This window comes from Canis lupus, chromosome X (genome assembly GCF_048164855.1).
Source record: "Canis lupus baileyi chromosome X, mCanLup2.hap1, whole genome shotgun sequence".
Classification (NCBI taxonomy): Eukaryota; Metazoa; Chordata; class Mammalia; order Carnivora; family Canidae; genus Canis; species Canis lupus.
Genome location: NC_132876.1, coordinates 10,173,313 through 10,193,973, shown reverse-complemented (window position 1 = coordinate 10,193,973; position 20,661 = coordinate 10,173,313). Strand labels below are relative to the sequence as shown.

The window sequence follows — 20,661 nt, the reverse complement described above, 5'->3', positions numbered from 1 at the left end:
TCCTCCCTCACCAGTAGCGGTACAAGCATGACTTTTAGCCAAACAGCTTTGGCATGCTTCATTCTTGAGAATTCCAACTTGGACAGATGTTTCCTCAGCTTGTCTTTTAGACTCTGGGCTGAAGTTCAATCCAGATTTTCACAATGAGCAATGTCACCCAGAGAATATACTAGCACCCCAAAAGAAAAATGATCGACAGGTCATCACTAGAAAGCTAAAGCAAAAACAAGAACAAAACAAACAAAGAAACACACCCACGGACACAGAATTATATTGATAAATGCATTCTCTTTGCCATGAATTTTTTTCTACTTTTTAATCCTGGCTTATATGCAATATAAGAAATCTTGCCTTTAGATTAGCATTTTGTTTGTAAAATTTCAATTTAAAATCATCATGACATGTGCTTAATAGTATTTATTACTATGCATTTATAGTATTAGGTCATATAGATAGTTGGATGTTAAAAACTATCATATAGTCGACAGGAAATGCCAAGAAGTAATAAAAGTTTTAGTGAAGATCAGATTTCAGGTATGTCTTACATTTATTGAAGTATCACATATACATAATTATTTAAACCTCTGAAAACACGTATAATGACAATATAGAATTTTCTTGAAATCTTTTATCCAGACAATTTCTGCCTTTAAAGCAAATCATATTCATTTCAGGTTCAAGATAAGGAATAAATAAGTACAATAAGATACTGTCCTTAGAATCAGGTGTCTAAACTGTTCACAGTGAATACACAAAAAAAGTCTTGAATAGTGAAACATTGTTCCCACACCTCAGAACAGAGCTAGGTCTATTGAAGAGCAGGAAGAGGTTTGGAAAAGGATTATCTAGGCTGCCATACAAAAAATATGGCAAAATTAAAGAAACACACAAACACAAGAAAGTATGTTGGTAGCGGGTTACAATGGTTCAAACTTTTTGGAGCAAAAGTTTTGATTCAAAATATTTAGAATTTGCATACACTCTGACCCTGAAACTCAGCTTCCAGTATTATATCTAAAGAATTTTAAGGGGTACCTGGGTGGCTCAGTTGGTTAAGCATCTGACTCTTGGTTTCAGCTCAGGTCATGAGATTGAGTTCTGAGTCAGGCTCTGCACTCAGTGGGCAGTCTGCCTGAGATTCTCTCCATCTCCCTGGGCTCCTCCCCTGCTCATGCACACGCATGCATGCTCTCTAATAAAATCTCTTAAAAATATGAAGAATTTTAACACAGAAGATTATGGCAAAGGGATAAATGAATACCACCACAAAAGTCATCAAATCACAAGAGAAGACAGCAAAATAAGAAGGAACAGAAGATCTATACGAGATAATTACAAAGTAATAAGTAATTGTACATCCTTACCTATAAATATTACTTAAATGTAAATGGATTGAATTATCAAAAAACACAAAGTTACAGTAATCCAAAAAATATGGTAGCGGCATAACCTTAGATACAGACGAATAGAACAGAATGGAAATCCCAGAAATATAACCACACATGGTTTTATTTAGTCACCTAATATTTGCAAAGAGAACCAAGAATAGTCAGTTGAGGAAAAGACAATTTCTTCGATAACAGTGTATGGAAATTTGGATGATATCTATATGCAGAATAAAACCGCACCCCTATTTTATATTACTCACTAAAATTGACTTAAATGAGTTAAAGAATTAAATGTAAGAACTGAAACTGTAAAACTCCTAGAAGAAAACATGGGGGGGGGGAAATTCCTTGACATTATCTCAGCAATGATTTTTCAGACGCCATATCAAAAGCACAGGCAAGAAAAGTAAAAATAACTGAGACTACACCAAACTAAAAGTCTTCAGCACAACAGAATAAAGTAAAATAAAAAAATAACAAAAAGGCAACCTACAGAAGAGCAGAAAACATTTACAAATCATATCTGATAAAGGATTAATTTATACAGAACTCCTACAACTCAACAGCAAAAAAACCAAACGAAAAACAAACGCAATTGGCTTAAGAAAATAGGCAACATACGCGCACGGATCTTCTTCCAAACGTGACAGACAAATGGACAACAGGTCCATGAATGGTGCTTAACATCACTAATCATCAGGGAAATGCAAATCGAACCACAATGAGATACCTCACACCTGTTCAAAGGGCTATTATCAAAGAGCCAAGAGATAAGAAGTCTTGGCACCTAACATAACACTGTATGTTAACTAAATGGATTTAAAAATAAAAACTTTTAAAAAAAATGAAAAATATTTTAAAAAGAAGTCCTGGCAGGATGTAGAGAAAAGGAAACCCCTGTGCACTTTGGTGGCAATATGATTTGGGACAGGCATGAATGGAAAATCACATGGAAGTTCCCTCAAAAATTAAAAATAGAATTACTCTTTAATCCAGCATTCCGCTTCTGGGTATACATCTGAAAGAAAAATCATGATCTCTAAAAGATATCTGTACCCCCATATTCACTGCAGCATTGTTTACAGTAGCCAAGACAGGAAAACTACCTAAGCACTAGTCCCTTGATAAACAGAAAAAGAAATTGTGATACGAAAATGGAATATTATTCAGCTATAAAAAAGGAAATCTGGGCAGCCCCAGTGGCTCAGTGGTTTAGTGCCACCTTTGGCCCAGGGTGTGATCCTGGAGACCCGGAATCGAGTCCCACGTTGGGCTCCCTGCACGGAGCCTGCTTCTCCCTCTGCCTGTCTCTCTGCCTCTCTCTCTCTCTCTCTCTCTCTCTCCTGTGTGTCTCTCATGAATAAATAAAATCTTAAAAAAAAAAAGAAATCCTTCCATTTGTAACAACATGGAGGAAACTTGAGGGCATTAATGCTAAGTAAAATATTGACAAATACTATATGACAGTTTTATGTGGGATCTAAAGAAAGACAAGCTAATAAAAAACAGTAAGTTAGTAGTTTCCAGCTGTGGGACTATGGGGAAAATGGGCAAAGGTGGTCAAAAGGTATAAACTTCCAGTTAAAAGATGAGTAAGTTCTGGGACTCTAATATACCAGCATGCTGACTGTAGTTAAGAATTCTATACTGTATACTTGAAAATTCCTAAGAATCTATTAAAAATTCTCACCCACAACAATCAGAACAGAAAGGTAACTATGTCAGGTAACAAATATGATAATCATCTTGCAACATGTTATCTATATCGAATCGTCACACTGTTCACCTTAAACGTACACGATGTTACATGTCAATTAAACTGGGAAATAATCTCTATTTCAGAGCAGGTTTTTATTTCCCCACTGAGGGGATTAATCCTAAAACTTCTTTAGTAATTAGTTCCCTTTCACTGCACCCTAGGAAAAATAAGTAGGACTTACTGGAGAAGAGACAAAACATCATACATTATAAGCTACTGCCTGGTTCTAGGCTCTACAGAAGTCCTTGACCTAGACAAAGGATTTATTATTTTGCTGCCAATGTGGTAAGTGGAACTTTATGCACAATGAAATTAATTAACCCTGGCCCATTTGATGCTTGCTCTAGGATCAACGGTGGGCTCGTTAATAGCCAGAGTTTGAAAACCATTCAGATCATTCTAGTCCAACCCACTCACTTAATAGTGAAAAATCAAGCCCAGAGAAGTTTCTTACGCAAGAACACACAGTACATTAGTAGTTGACCTGAGAGTTGAATATATGTGCTCCCATTCTGATCAACTACATTTTCCCCTACCATGCCACCTTACTCATATTTCTAATTTTAATCATGCACCAACTTGTACACCACACAAGGGCAGATGCCTGGTTTTAGTAACTCTCACATGTGGCACATTGTGGTCCACAAAGCAGATGTTTGCTAAAATGTTATTTTAAAAAGATATTACCACGAGAGAGGCAGTAACAAAGAGGTAATACAGACACAGAAAAATCTGAGTTTGCACCTTAATTTTGTTCCCAAATGAAGAACAAGCCAAAATGGAAGAGCAAGTTAACAAATGGCCTAAAGTAGTAGAAACCGTACACTCAAGGAATACAAGAGCTCCTAGTTTCTACAGCCCTGGAGAGCAAGGACCTGGTTATATATTTTACGACATCGTCATGTTTGACTCACAGAACCCTAAGCCTCATAGACTGAGATCACAGCCAATTTAGATTTTGCAAGGAATTTTCTTCTTACTGGCAAATATTTGACCTATTTAATGAGTCTCCTCACAAAATTATAAGTTGCAAAGATTTCTTCAATGTAAGCAACTCAGGAGCTTCCCACCATGATGCCAATGCCATGCATGAACAGATGTTCAGTAAGCATTTCTTGACACTGCTAAGAAAAGTTGTCTCGGAATTTGAGTGCTCAAGCAGACATTACATGAACAAGCCGTAGGCATACAATGATTAAATTACTTGTAGCCAGAAAAATAACTGAGGCAGCAGAATCTTCTCTCAAGCTCACCAAACAGATTCCTTCCAGGAGAAATCTGGCCTTGGCCTTGGTTACTGTATAGAGATCATATGGATTAAGTAGTGATATGGATATTTCTGCTGCTAATAAACCAATTAGGACTCTTATATGAACATATTTCAAGGTTGGTAGTTAAGCTCTAATAGAAACATTTAAGGTGATTATTTCTAGGTTCTAGGCACTTCCCTCTATGTGGAAAATCGATGGTTGTTTCCCAAAAAAGCCCAAGTCGAGATGAATATATTGATCTTCCTCAAAATTACAGGACGGAATGTATAACATCCCCATCTCTTCTACTCTTCATCTTCTGTGGCTGGTAGCAAAGTTTAAAAGTAAGCAGGTCTCCTGATGCTAATAAACTGACATTTGTGGTGCAGCCTACAAACTATGTTCACAGGTCTAGTGTAAGCCACACGAAACTCAAGAATATCTGCTTCAATAAGCTATCCAACACAAGGAATATGCATCTTCCCTCCCCCACTCCTTAGTATTTTCATTTGATCTCTTTTGAAGTAAACCATTTCATTAATACAAAAAATAGACCAACATAATAGACACAGTATAAATTATTTGGATACAGACTTACACTGCTACATAAATTAATTAAATTCTCAGTGATGTGTAATCTGATGGAATGGTGAAATAGTGCTGCAGCAAACATTCCACAAGGATTTGGCTCAATTGTATATCATTTGACGCTTTGGAAATAAATTCCTTGTTAAGTTGAAAGTGATAAATTTGGTTTATAGTAATTATACATAGACCATATAATTAAAATGTAATAACATTTCAACTCTTAAAAATGGGCTCTATTTGGGGTTTAACATAGTAGCAACTTGAAGATAGCATAAAGTATAAACCTGTTTTTAATCATTTTCTAAAAAATTTCGAATTAAGGGGAAAACACGGTTCTGAAGTTAAAACATATCAATAATGCAATGGAAATCTCAGGTGACTGAGCTAAGGTATAAAGAAACAGAGCTAGAAAGCCTTTTCAATACTATGAAAATACCTCATTCTTGACTCAATCACCTATATTACAGAGAGGGGAAGAACTGGCTAAAGCATGGTTCTTTAAAATAGCAGCTAATCCAAAAATAATTCACACTTATATTTTGGAAATTTATAACTTTTCAAGTAAAACACTGAACTACAATTTAAAGAAGGCTCTTAGGAATAATGTCAATTTAATTCAATTTTACAAATATTTATTGAATACCTACCAGGAGCTAAGAAGGCTCTGGGGTATTTAAAAAAAAAAAAAGTAAGATCAAGGTTTCTGCCTGTAAGAATGGCAGTAATGAAGGGAAACCAGATGTGTAAACAAGTTTTAAAAATGTGATGACTGCTATACTCTCATGTGCACATAGAGAACCACGAGGGCACAGATGAAGAATTAATTCAATATAGTTTGAGGGTGTCAAGGGAAGCTACAGAGGAAAACACCCGAGATCAGACTTCGGCAATGAATTCGCCAGGTAGGGAAGCATGGAAGGGACATTCCAAGGGTATGGCAGCATGATCAAAGACCTAGGAGAATGCAGTGCACTTGGCTAAGAGAGCATGACAGATCAGGACATTGATTCTTGAACTGGAGTACAAAAACCTGCCCCATCAGAATCTGGAGTTAATGAGACTAACATGCTTAGGTCCCACGTCTAAAGATTCTGTTTCAGTAGGAGTGGGATACAGCCCAAGAAATTTTAGAATCTTAATTTGTTGTCCAACATTTTTGATTCAGTAGATCTAGACTAGTCCCTGGACCACACTGCAGGGACACTGGCTTAAAGTGTTGGTGATAGCAGGGAAGGGGGACTTGAATTGAGGCTGTAAATCTAGATCATGGCAGAAATGTGGAAGATTTCGTATTTCATGGTAAGGAGTTTTGTCTTTGTTTGGTGGACAATGGGAAGTTAGGAAAAACACCGTGGCTGAAAATGACAACCAGCTATTTAATTCAGTTCTGCAGACTGGCTTAGCTGGATGTTTCTTCTGACCTTGGCTAGGCTCCCTCACGCATCTGTGGCCAGATGTGGGTCATGCAAGCAGTTTTGCTGATCTATGCTAGCTCTCTGGTCTCTGGTGCTTCAATTAGGGCAATTGGGCTGACTCGGCTCTGCCCCAAAAGATGAGTGGTCTCTCATCTCCTAGGAGGCTGGCCCGGGCTTGTTCACGTGACAAGAGCTGGATTCCAAAAGAAAGAGTGGAAGCACTCAAGGACACTTGAGACCTAGGCTTGTAACTGATAGAGCGCTAAGTCTGTCACATTCTATTGGTCAAAATAAGCCACAAATCCACCCCACCTTTAAGGGGTAGGGAGGATTACCTTTTGATGGGTGTGAAGGGAAACAGAATTTGCCACTCCAAAGTAAGCCTCTTTAGCCTAAGGATTATCTTGAGCTGGTTATTTTTAAGAAACAGTAGACACAGGAAAAGCTCTGAAAGCCTAATAGAAGTTACCCTTCCATAAGAGACATTTACAAGGGAAACCTCCGTTTCTAAGGGTGTCTCCCTTTTCTGTACCAGGAAGAGAAGGATGATTCTAATCTCAAGACGCTCTTATCAATGGAGAAGCCCCCCAGGTTAAATCTGCATAAAAATCTTACCCTTGTTTACCATACTTGTCCTGATAACCTCCCCCAACTGGCTCTCCCCACTCTGGATCCTTCTTGTGTCTTTAGCTGGAGATGTATTTAAGGCAGTGGCTCAGGTCATTTCAGAGAGTTGCTCAGTTTTCCTGGGTCTCTCCCACTGAGTGATACAGGAGGTATGTTATTCAACTTCTGTTTCTATCTTCTTTATCTTTTACTACAGGGGGTCTCAGCCAAGGATCCTGAAGGGAAATTAGTTTCCTCCCCCACACGTGGAACTTTAAAGTCCTGTTGTAAAGGGGCATGGGTAAAGGGAAGCCATCATTGCCCATCAATTCACCACTGAAGTTAACTCATGTCCTTGTTTCTCTTAATTTTCATAGGTTAAGCACCTAGCAGAGCCTCTGGCACAAGTTAGGAATTTAAAAGGGAGAGGAAAAAGGGGCAGCCATTTACTAAACAGGATAGAGATGTTAGCATAGCAATGTTTCAGGAATATTCCACTGACAGTGCCATTGAAAAATCAGTTAGCAGTAGTGGAGACCAGGGCACTTAGGTGGCTCAGTCAGTTAAGCATCTGCCTTCAGTTCAGGTCATGATCCCAGGGTCCCTGCTCAGTGGGGAGTCTGCTTGTCCCTCTGCCTCTGTGTGTTCTCTGATTCTCCCCCCCCTCAAATAAATAAATAAATAAATAAATAAATAAATAAATAAATAAAATCTTTTTAAAAAGTAGTGGAGACCAGAGCCAGAAAAATTATTTTAACATTTTCTCCCAGTCTGTGAAAAGGAGAAGAATGCCAACTGAAGCAGCGGCAATGGAAGAAGAGAACAGAATGGAGAACTCTTGTGTAGGTATATTCAGTGGGTCAATGTGGCAGAGTGGCTGAGGTGAATTCTAGATTGTGAATATGACTCCTGGATTTGGGAAGATCTAGGATTACATGCGAACCCTGTCATCTTGAATCACTTGATTCAACCAACCTTAAATTTCTTCATCTGCGCATGAAGTACACAGTGCACACACCAAGGACAAGGGACAACACGTGTGCAGTGAGGATCAGGTCTCCAGAGAGACAACCATCATCTACCAATCCTCTATGCAAGGATCTGGAACAACAATGAATGCTGTCCCAGAAAACCAAGGCATAATCTGCGTAAAGACCATAGTATTCACAGATACCACCACCAGCAGGCCAATGTGGATCAGGAATATGGGTGCATGCCCTCTGTATTGCTGCCTCCAGAAGTAATCATAACCAAATGTAGACCCTAGTTTCCCTATCCAGTAGAGGACAGGATGTTGACACTAGCAACCGGAGAAAGACCAAATAGACAAAGCGAGAACAGCTGCCCTCCCACCTACATGTTTTAAAAATGGAACCCCACTATACATACAGTTTGGTCAACTACTTTTTCTACTATGTACTATGAATGTATCAACTGATATAAGTACTTCTATCACATCATTTTGTTTTTATTAAGTAGGCTCCACACCCAACATGGACCCCAACATGGGCTTGAACTCATAACCCTGAGATCGAGACCTAAGCCAAGATCAAGAGTCAGATACTTAACCAACTGAGCCACCCAGACACCCCTCTACCAAATCACTTTTAATAGCTGTGTAAAATTCCACTTACTTGTACCATTACCGAATCCCTATGTGGGAAAAACTTTATTTGCTCCATATTTGTTAAAGCAATTGGATCCTGTAACGGAGAACACCAGGCACACCTGATCCTTTACAATAAATATTTAGAAGCAAAATTCCTGAGTCAGAGTGTGAATAATTGCAAAATTCTTAGATATACTGCTAAACTGTTTTAGTGATTTATATTCCTGTCAAAGGAGTAACAGAATGTTACCTTCCTGGAATCTTCACCATCACTAGCTATACCCCCGTTATGTATTGCTACATAATGAATTACCACAAACATAAAGGCTAAAAACAACACACATTTGTTACCTCCCAGTTTGAGCTTGTCAGGAGTCTTCACATGGTTAAGCTATGTTCTCTGCTTCAGTCTCACCAGCTACAATCAAGATCTCAGCTGGGCTGCATCCTTATCTGGAGGTACAATGAAGAATTCATTTGGAAGTGCTCTCAGATTGGTGTCCAAATTCATTTCTACGTGGCTAGATGACTGAGAGCTTCTAGAAGCCTCCCTCAGCTCCTGAACGTTTCCTGATAGTTCCTTGTCATCTAGCCCTCTATACAAGCTGTTCGCCACATGGCACCTTACCATAGTATAAAATAGAGCCAGTTTGTAAGAGTCTTTTTTTTTTTTTGTAAGAGTCTTATATAACATCATGCAATCACAGGAAAAATACCCCATCGGCTTTACCACATTCTGTTGGTTAGATGCAAGTCACAAGTTCCACTCAAACTCCAGTGGAAGGTTTTCTACAATGATGTGGATACTGGGAGGTAGGAGTCCTGAGAGTCCACCTTAAAGTCTGGCCACCCCCTAAATATTATCATTTGTTTTACTTTTTACAAATTTCACATAAATTAATCATTGTTTTCACTTGTGATTTAGTTTGCATTCATTTTGCCTTGATAATTAAAATTATTTTTAGTGGGAAATGTGGTCAACACTAAGTGCTGCTCACAAAGAAATAACATAGAATGCTCACAGCTCTAGCAAAAATTAACCATAAATTGCCTAGAGCTCTTTCTGTACTGAATTTAAATGACCAGACATCAAAATAATATCAAGAGAAGTAGTATTTCATGATGTTTAGAAGAATGCTCTCTGGAGCAAAAATGCCTGAGTTTGAATATTGACTTTACAAGCTATGAAACTTTCTGGCCAACTACTTAGCCTCCGAGGCTCAGTGCTTATATCTGTAAAATTTGGACTGTGTTAATTATGCTTATACTGAGCACTTGGTACATTCTGCAAACTTTCTAAGCAGTTTAACATGAATTAACTCATTTAGTTCTCACAGTAACCTTATGAAATAGATATCCTAAATTATCCTAGGGTATACTGAAAATTAAACGAGTTAATTTAAGTCAAGGCCATAGAACAGTGCCTGGCACATAATAAACACTCATTAGACATTAGTTATTATTGGGATACATGCAGTGCTGTGTTCCTCTCAGTACTCTGGGTGACACAAAGAAAATATAATGTTTAACTTTAAGAAGATTATTGAGAGAATAAGACATTCATAGGAAAACAGCGAAATCCGAATCACAGGTATTTCATTAGGCAACATCATTAAGTGGCACATGCTTTGGCTAAGTCCACAGCACCCGGGAACTTCTGGAAGTGGCAAGCCACAAATCTGTTTTGAAGAATGGGTAGGATTTGGTTCTAGAGAAAAGTAGGAGTAGGAAATTACAAGTGAATGGAGCAGTTGGCTCAAAGGCAGAAAAAGCCAAGGTTGCTCTCTGCCAATAAATTAAATATAACTCTGATAGAGAATCAGGCATTCAGGAAGGAACAAGGTGAGGCTGGATAGGAATGTTGACACTACAATATGGGTGGCCTCGATGGACTGCATTAACGCGTGAATATCTACTCATTTAGCTATCTTTCTTGTATTTATTCAGTGAACAAAATGACAGTTTGTCATAATGAAGACTCTATTTCAGTAAGAACATGAAATTCGATGCTAAGCTTACCTTCCTGATGAGGAAGGAAACAATGGAATGCCTTCAAGCCTTCAGTCTCTCACTTACTACTAATCTATCCCTCAAGACTTAACTCATATACAAGATGTCTCCCCAGACATTTACAAACTCCCAGAATATCTACTATCATTTATCACATGAAGACATAGTACCAATGGGATTCAGGGCAGGCATCCCCCAAAATATGGCACTTTGGTTATTTTCTATCAAAGTTACTTATTAGAAACAGCCCATATAAGAAGGAACACTTTGACCTCACCTTTGAACCCCTACATGCAGGAAATTCCACATGTGAAGGATATTCTCACTGCACCCAGAATGTAGAAGCATCCTTATAGCCAGAGGTAAGGAGTTCAGGGCCAAGAAGCCTATATAAAAAACAGGATTCCTTCATTAATTTGCTATTGTTTTGTGCCAGTCTCAGCCTATTGATAGTAATGCTATCTGCTAGAAATGTCTGGGCACACTTGCCTGGGAACCAGTGACTTTCCCATAGACATCTCCCCTTTCCAAACTATTGCTACAACTGGAGCAACCCTCGGGATTCTTATGATTACAATATGCCCTTCAGCAACAACTATGAGGGGAATTTGAAAAATAGAGGTTTATTGCTTACAAGACCTAAAAATTACACAGTACACCTAGGGCCCATAGCGAGGTCACAGGCAAAGAGAGGGGGCACATAGTCTTGGGGTTCTGCTTTTACTGAAGGTGGAGGCCTATGGTTTCACAGGCTCCCCTTTATTGGTGAATTTAAAACCCAGGAAGAAAAACGACCACTAGTCCAAATGGTCCGTTACTAAAATCAACCAAGAGCCCTAAAATGAAGGAGCCTGGGTGGGTGGAGGAGGCAGCCTGGCTCTTGATCTAGTGTTGTGGCTGGCCATGTATTTATTCGAGACAGCAATCTTTGAAGTGGACACGTAGGCATCAAAGCTTAAGTCAACAACAATAAATAAATAAATAAATAAATAAATAAATAAATAAATAAATAAATAAATAAATAAAAATATTTTATATATATATATAAGCTTTATACCACAGCCACCACAAGCCCAGACTCCTCCTTATCAATTCTTCACAAATATTTGTTTCTTTGCTTAAAAGATATAAAAACCTGCCTGCTTTGGTCTTCTTCAAGTTTATATTTCTGTAGGCTTCCATACATATGCAATTACATTTGTTTTACTCCCTTTTCCTAGTAATCTGTCTTATGTCAATTGAATTAGTAGACCAGCTAAAGAACCTAGAAGGGAAAAAGGAAAAGACTTCCTCCCCTACACTACACTGCATCATTAACTATCAAGTGTGCAAACTGCAACTTTCAATAAGGTCCCTTTCGAGCAGGGACCAGGATTTACAGCAGGAAATTACACTATTTACTGAGCACCTAGTACATTCCCAGCATTACGCTAGGTATCGTCACACATTGTGCATTGAATCTTTATCACTATCATGTGCTGTAAGCCTAACTCCAGAACCAGATTTTACTGCTATGATGACTAGAACAGTTTATGCTGAGGAAATATATTCTTTTTGTTGATTTATCTAGAATTATGGACACAAAAATTGGACCACAGAACTCATAGCTTTGTACCACACTAACACACAACGACAGCACCCCTGATTCATTTAACCTGTGATTTGAAAGGAGCTATGTTTTGGACAGGGCAGAGGTATAAATGCAAGAGAATGGACACTATCCTGAAAATCAGGCAACATGAAGCCTCCATTTAGGTTCTAAGTCTTGTCATGCTACTCCTATATGCCACACAAGGCCAATAATAATGTTTCTAGTGAATTTTTCCTATAGCTAGGCACATCTATTAATTCATTTTCCTCTTCTAGGCACGTCTATTAATTCATTTAATCCCTACAACTATATGAGTCTAAGTACTATGATAAACTTCATTTTGTACATGAAAATATTTGCCTTCTGTCGGGTGAAAAAATTTCACTCCATATCAATCTTTTCCCTTACTGGTGAATTTTGACATGATACTCCTCTCTACCCTCCACCCCTAGCCTTTTGGGTACCAAGAGTCAAATTATACAAAGAAATGTTTTATCAGTGCTTTTTAAATGTGAGTAACAGGGCAGCCCGTGTGGCTCAGCGGTTTAGCGCCACCTGCAGCCCAGGGTATGATCCTGGAGACCTGGGATCGAGTCCCACGTCCGGCTCCTGGCATGGAGCCTGCTTCTCCCTCTGCCTCTCTCCCTCTCTCTCTCTCTCTCTCTCTCTCTCTGTGTGTGTGTGTCTAATAAATAAATAAAATCTTTAAAAAATAAAATAAATGTAACTAACATACATTTTCTGCTTAGCAAATTACTCAAACTATACAAGTAACTTGTTTTGAAACATGAGAAGTATCACGTAACTCTGCACCTCAGCCTATAAAAAAAAAAAATCAATGTAGTTCTATGTTCTACTCATAGGAAGATTACTCAAGTCAGATTTCGACTATAAAAGCATTTACAGGGGCACCTGGGTGGCTCAGGGGTTGAGCATCTGCCTTCGGCTCAGGTCGTGATCCCGAGTCCTGGGACTGAGTCCCATATCAGGTTCCCCACAGGGAGCCTGCTTCTCCCTCTGCCTATGTCTCTGCCTCCCTCTCTGTGTCTCTCATGAATAAGTAAAATATTAAAAATAAAATAAAAGCATTTACAGAAATTTAAAGTTCTCAACATGCAGAAGCATTAACCAACTGTAATACTTGCTAAATGGAAGATCTTATTTCTCCTGGGCACCTTTAATTTGTTTTTCAGAGGATCTATTTACTTTTAAAAAAAATCCTATCCTTTTTCACCTTGTCCTGCCATTACATCAGAGAAAATTTTCTCTACTCTCCTTTATCGGGGTCTTTCTGCTTCTCTGATTTTTTTTTCTTTTTTTTTAATTTTTTTTTTTTGATTCTCTGATTCTTGATAATAATTAGTTCTAGTTAAAAGAGATTGCTTTGGGTGCTGTTCATATTCATTAAAATGGGCAGCCACAGAAAACCGGAAAGGAAAGGGGAGAGTGGGAGTTGAGAAACTACAAAATAATGTTTATACGGCAGCACAACAAAGAGCAGAAATTCAACCAGTCAAGCGAAGGACTTGAAGAGTAAGTCTAGCAGGGCAGAGCCTCTTGCTACTACTCAAGGCCCCTGAGGATTCCCAGCAGTAGCAATGAAAGAGAAGCAGGGCTACCTCAACACACAGTAAAAATATTCAGGAATCTCAAGCTTAGCAACAGGGAAAATTCCAGAGGTGAATGTACACTGGTGCTGCTTTTCTAAATTCACAAGCTATAATGAGGTATAGATGGACAAAGTACTTTGTTAAAATGTTTTTTTAAAAATGATTCATCATGTCTTTTCATGAAGAACGATTCCTTTATACCTTGATGGGTCTTCTGTATTAAAGCACTGAGTTGTCAGGATGCCCACTATCTTTCTTTGTAGCTTATCAATATGTTATGAGAAAGACATTGCTAAAATAGCAGCGAAGTAAACAAAAGACTGGAAATTAGAACACTGGGTCCTCCACCATGTATTTTCCTTACTCATGGCAGCTATAAGGAGTTTCACTCTGGGGCAAGTTAAGTGGCTTTAAGTGGGTTGAAAAATGTTTAGGATTCAAAGTTCAATAAGATACCTATGTTTTTTAAAGATTTATTTGAGATAGAGGGAGATGGCATGCACGAAAGTCTGTGTGCACACAGTAGGGAAGGGCAGAGGGGGAGAGTGAGTCTTAAGCAGACTCCCCACTGAGCACGGAGCCCTACACTGGACTTGATCTCACGACCCTGAAATCACGACCTGAGCCAAAAGCAAGAGTCAGACACTTAACTGACTGGAACAGCCAGGTGCTCCAAAATAATACCTATTTTAAAGATATCAAAACTGAGCTTCAGGTTGTTTAAGAACCTTCCCTAATTAAAAAAAAAAAAAAAGAACCTTCCCTAATATTACACAGCTAATGTGAAGCTCATAACTTTCACTATCATCTGTGTTCAGTTCCAAAGCTCTTGTCCCTTTAACCAATGTAGTCTACAGAAAAATGGGAACATGTCCCAAAGACTGCAATAAAAATAATTGAAGAGATGGATAATGGGCTTCATGAGGAGTTCTTAAAGATTCTGATAACATTCTGGATTATGAGACGTTAACATAGACTAATGTACACTTCTATATAGTCCCACTAGTTCTATATTCCCTTATTTTACATGCCTGTCTATAAAATAGAGGACCTTATTTTAAGATACAAGGGAAAAAATTAAATACTTTATAAAAACATACTAAGCAAAGAAGTCCTGGAGAAAGGAACCATGTGTAGTACCTATTCCTAGAGAATTTCAAGCAAAATTTGGACAGTCCCCTTTAACCTGCCTAAAAAGACATAGCTAGGGCAGATGTGCTCTCTATGGTCCTTTCTGCTTTATGATCCCATGATCCCATTACCTAACAGTTTGCAAATCACGAAGTCCGCAGTAGTTCATGATATCTCCATTTGTGCCTGTCAGTCGGGTAAGGAGTATGCAGCATAAAATCGTTTGCCTGTTACATGCAGTTAATATTAATACAGTATAATGAAATAGGATATGTTGATCCTATTTTGATTTAGGAGCTCTAGAAATGAAATAAGGTGTGCTCAAGGAGCGTTGGTGAAACTATTTTTCTCCTAAATGTCAGATAGTTAAGAAAGAGCCCATTTAGACACACTCATTTATATGAACCTTGTTCTTCCAGGCCTCACATCCAAAGTCATCAAAGATGAATGGTGTAATGGTTTAATGAACCAAGATTTCCTTCAAGTCATGGGTCACAGGGAGCGAAAGACATTAAAAATATTTCATTACTTTTAAATATCTTCAATAACACCATTTTAACTGTATTCTCCCCAAGACAACTCTATCAGAGCGTATTAGTGTCCAGCTGAACTTATTTCCCTCCTTACTCAGTTCATTTCATCTGTTGAGAAGATGCCTCTCGCCTTTCATAGTTCAGAGCTCAATCTTCAAACTAGGATGCTCACCTGCTCCAACATTCTCTTTCCTATGAAGCCTGTCAAACTAATGAACACTTTCACAGGCCATGGGATAGGAGACTCGAGTGATTGTGTGAGGGCTAAATATATCCTCTATACAAAAATGAAACGCAGAGCAAATAAAAGCCTCAACTGAACCAAAATAGTGGCGATTCTGAAAGCTCATTTATGCTTTATAATGTTAATGTATTTGGAAAGAGAATCAGAAGCATGTGAGAAAAATATGGTATAAGGTCTCCGAGGGAATAAGGTGACTTGAGCTAATGCGTGCAAGGCTGCCTCCACCCCGATTATAGTAGCTGGTGGACTGGGCAATGGAAGAGTCAGGGAAGCATGACCCAGCACTGGAGGGGGGTGGGCAGGAAAAGGCACCATGGGCCTGCCATGAACTGAGCAGTTTCCACTAAGTGAAATTCATATAGGATCACTTAAAATGTAAGACTGACAAAATTCAAATCATCATAGAATACAGAAGCACAAAGCCTAAAGGAAAACGCATAGGTGGTATACCTGGAGAAATCAAGCATGATTGGGATTGCTTGAGAAGAGAATGAAGAGAGCAGAGAGAGGGACCTGGGAAGAAACCCAGAGGAAATTCACCATTAAAGAATTAGAAAAATGCTGCTGCATAAAATAAGCAGATTGCTGTAGCACTGAAGAAGAGGACTGAGTGTACTCGTGAAAAATATTTATTCCAGAAAACAAAACAAAAAAAATCACATTTTCATCATTAACGCCTTTCAGCAGGATGCCTGGGTGGCTGGGTCAGTTGAGCACTTTGACCCTTGGGTTTGGCTCAGGTCACAATCTCAGCAGGGGTGAGGGGTGGTGGGGGGGGTTCCTTGCACAGCAGGGAGTCTGCTTGAAGATTATCTCCCTCTTCCCTTCCCCCTGTTCTCTTTACCAAAATAAATAAATCTAAAAAAAAAAAAAACCACCCACACCTTTCGTCAAATAAAAGCAAACAAACTGTACAGGAAAACAAAACATCAGCACATAATCTTAGTATTAGAACCAATAAAGAACAAGACAATTATTGCAGAAACTGAATCTACCGTGCAGCAATCTGCAAGAGGCTTCTCAACTGAGATTTCTGTAGAAGACATTAGAACAATCATAACAAAAGTCGTATGCAAACATTAGAAGGTAGCTTTCTTGAATGAAGAGGTTAGCTTTCCAAATTGAAAGAGTGAAATTAAAGAAAATAGATGAACACCTACACATACTGTGGCTGAGTTTATTTATTTTTTTGGAGATTTTATTTATGTAGTCATGAGAGACACAGAGAGAGAGAAGCAGGCTCCTTGCAGGGAGCCCGATGTGGGACTCAATCCCAGGACCCCAGGATCACGCCCTGAGCCAAAGGCAGACGCTCAACCACTGAGCCCCCCAGGTGCCCCTAAATAACTTATTTTTAAGTGTGACGAGTTTTCCACTCATCTAGAAAAAAAATTACTTATAAAGAGACACACAGCTGGCTTCAGGCTTAAGAGTCTGATCATGTATGCATACATGTGTATCATATTAACAACTCCCCTACCACCACAACCACAAAGAAATGCATTAAATATATAATCTTAAAATCCTCAATAAAATGTCAGCAACTTGAATCCAAACATTAAACGTATAACAATCATTCAGTTATTGCAGGAGCCAAAGCAACCACTTCAACTCTTTTCCCCTCAGAGATAGCAAGTCCCTCAACTTATTACACTCTGCCATTTTACCCTCTTTCCCTTAACCATAATCTTCTTGATCCTTCCAGACACAATGCAAATGCTATTCCTTTCTCTTATCTTACATGAGTACTTGAACTTTAGTGGTTCAAGTTTTTATTTAGATTCCAGTTAGCTAACCTATAGGGTAATATTAGGTTCAAAAGTGGAATTTAGTGAGTAGGTGGGATGTCTGGGTGGCTCGTCGGTCAGGTGTCCAACTCTTGATCTCAGCTTAGGTCATGACCTAAGGATCTCAGCATCCTGGGATCAAGCGCTGCATTGGGCTCCCTGCTTCACCCCTCTCCCTCTGCTGCACCCCCTGCTTGTGGATCACACTCTTTGTCAAATAAATAAAATATTTAAAAAAATAATTTAGTGAGTACTTGACCATTAAGTTACATATCCTGCTGCCTCTCCACAGCCGTTTACTATTTATTCTCTAGCAGCTCTTGCCTATCACTTGTAGATGTAAGTTCTCCTTCATTCTAAAAAACATACCAAAAACAAACAGGTAAGTCAACAAGCCTATCCCAAGCCTACTTCCTTTTCCCTTAGCCATTTTACTCCTTTTCTTCCAAATTTCTTGAAATCGCTGTCTTCAATGGCAGCCTCCATTTCCCCCACTTAAAATTGACTTTCTTTCCCATCCCACCACTGGCTTGAAACCTTTCTCAGCTTTGTCTTACTGGACCATTCAGCTGCATTCAGTCTGATGTGCTGTACCTTGCTTCTAGAAACACTTTCTTCTCATCCACAATAACACACACTCCTGACTTTCTTCCAACTTCAATGGAATTTCTTAATCTTTGTTGCCAAATTCACTCCTACAATCTTCGCCTTAAATGCTAGTTTATCTAGAGTTTCTCACCGAGGCCCTTTTCTCACACTAGACTTTCCAAGTATGATCTCATCCGTTCCCAAGGTTGCAGTGATAATATATATGTTGGTAAGTCCTAAATTGATCCAAGTACTCCTTAGGCACCTTTATATGCACATCCCATAGGTTTCAAACATAGTATTACTATTTTACTTCCACTAGCCCTTAGTGTATTATACTGTATGTACAGCTTTCTCCCTCCATTTATTATTTCTCCATATGTGAATCAGTGTATACACTTTATTAAATACCCTGAAACTTTTCACCTAATACACAAAACACCTTTGTGTCCTTATATATCATATGGCATGGTTTTAAAATTTACTAAAAGCATATAGAAGCAAATGTAACACATGTAGAGTTTAAAGAGTAGTAAGGAAAGAACAAGTGGGAAAACATATGCTCCACAAGAAAATAAACTGCAATTTAATCCCAAGTGGAATATTAAAGTGCAATCAAAAGTGAATGAAGTGTAACTTCCTCTAACAACATGAAAAACCTTAGCAAAATGATAGAGAATATTAGCAACATGGTCCTGAAGGGAAAAAATGTGCATCCCACAATAAGAAGTCCCAATTTAGAAAGTAATTCTATTTAAGTTTTTTTTTTCTATTTAAGTTTTTAAGTAATTTTATTTAAGTTTTTATAGGATATACTTTTGGCGGCACCTGGGTGGCTCAGTGGTTGAGCGTCTGCCTTTGGCTCATGGCGTGATCCTGGGGTCCTGGGATCAAGTCCCACATCAGGCTCCCTGCAGGGAGCCTACTTCCCCTTCTGCCTGTGTCTCTGCCTTTCTCTGGGACTGTCATGAATACATAAATAAAATCTTAAAAAAAAAAAGAATATACTTTTGAACAGATGTATTATATATACATGAGGGCCTGTGTATGCACATGTGTATGCAAATATTGTAAACAGGTTGAGCTAAAAAGCAACACAAGATTCAGGATGGTTATCTCACGTAGGCATGAGGATGGGATGGGGCACACATATGTAGGTATTATCAAAATTTTTCTAACTCATGTGCTGAATGATGACTTGACAAGTATTCATTATGTGATTCATAGATCGAGCTATTATGCCCACATGCATGGGTCAATGAAAAGAACTTTTCAGGAACCGATTAATGATTTACTCAATTCTGCATACCTTAGATTCAAAAATAAAGTCAATCCACAAAGAGAGTATTACTAGGGCCTTTGAAGTGCCCAACGACATCACATAACTTTCCTTCCTTCATTGTCCTAAATTTTGTGTCAATCGCTCTAAATGTGTTTGTATTGCTAAACTATCTCTCAGGGTTTTTACTTTTACAGAAATTATGTCATAGCAAATATATCCTTGCATTTAATTTTCCTCAGTATTTTCAAATACATTCATTCTAATGCATTAATAGTTTTTATTGTTATGTAGTATTGCATATGAATATAACATATTTATCCATTCTAGTTATTAGTAGACATTGCCTTGTTTCACATTTCAAGCTTTTACAAACTTGTTTTGAACATTCTTTACACAACTCTAGATGCACATGCCTAAGGGTCTATTGGGAAATTTTATAGATACATATAAGGAATCCATAGCATACAGAATTTGCTTAAAAAAAAAAAAAAGAATTTGCTCATCTTCACCTTTAATAGGTAACATCAAAGAATTTTCCAAAGTTGTACTAGTTTATATCCTCACCAGCCATTTGAGTTTTATGATGCTCCACAGCATTTGGTTTTTGTTATAGATACAGTGGGAGTTTTCATATGTTCTAGATACTTCTCCATTGCCAATTTTGTGTTGCACAGATCTCCAAATTTGTGGTTCAGCTTTCCATTTCCTTTATGGTGGCTTCTGATAGATATAGATAACTATAGAACACTTCTGAAAGAAATTGAGGAAGACACAAAGAGATGGAAAAATATTCCATGCTCATGGATTGGCAGAATTCATATTGTGAAAATGTCAATGTTACCCAGGGCAATATACACGTTTAATGCAATCCCTATCAAAATACCATGGACTTTCTTCAGAGAGTTAGAACAAATTATTTTAAGATTTGTGTGGAATCAGAAAAGACCCCGAATAGCCAGGGGAATTTAAAAAAGAAAACCATATCTGGGGGCATCACAATGCCAGATTTCAGGTTGTACTACAAAACTGTGGTCATCATGATAGATAGAAGTTCTTTATTTAAATGTAACCAGATTTACCAGACATTGGAGCTTCTTGCCTTAAAAATCTTTCCGTGAACCAAGAGCAAGAGTAAACAAAATATAACCCGATGGCCAAAATTTGGGATTGTGCATTTTTATGGCCTAAGAATGTTTTTTACATTTTTAAAAAGTTGTAAAAACAAACAAGGACTCAGAGATAGTATGTGAGGTACAAAGCCTAAAGTGTT

The 20,661-nt window shown here is 38.2% G+C and overlaps 1 long non-coding RNA gene across 1 annotated transcript in view; it reads right to left on the bottom strand.

Annotated features, from left to right (window-relative positions):
- Positions 1 to 9,204, bottom strand: part of LOC140627299 (uncharacterized) — a 156,872-nt gene extending 147,668 nt beyond the window's left edge. Inside the window, exon 1 of the long non-coding RNA XR_012026128.1 lies at positions 8,967 to 9,204. This is a non-coding gene — a long non-coding RNA (uncharacterized lncRNA). The remainder of the gene's footprint in view (positions 1 to 8,966) is intronic.
- Positions 9,205 to 20,661: the final 11,457 nt, after the last annotated feature.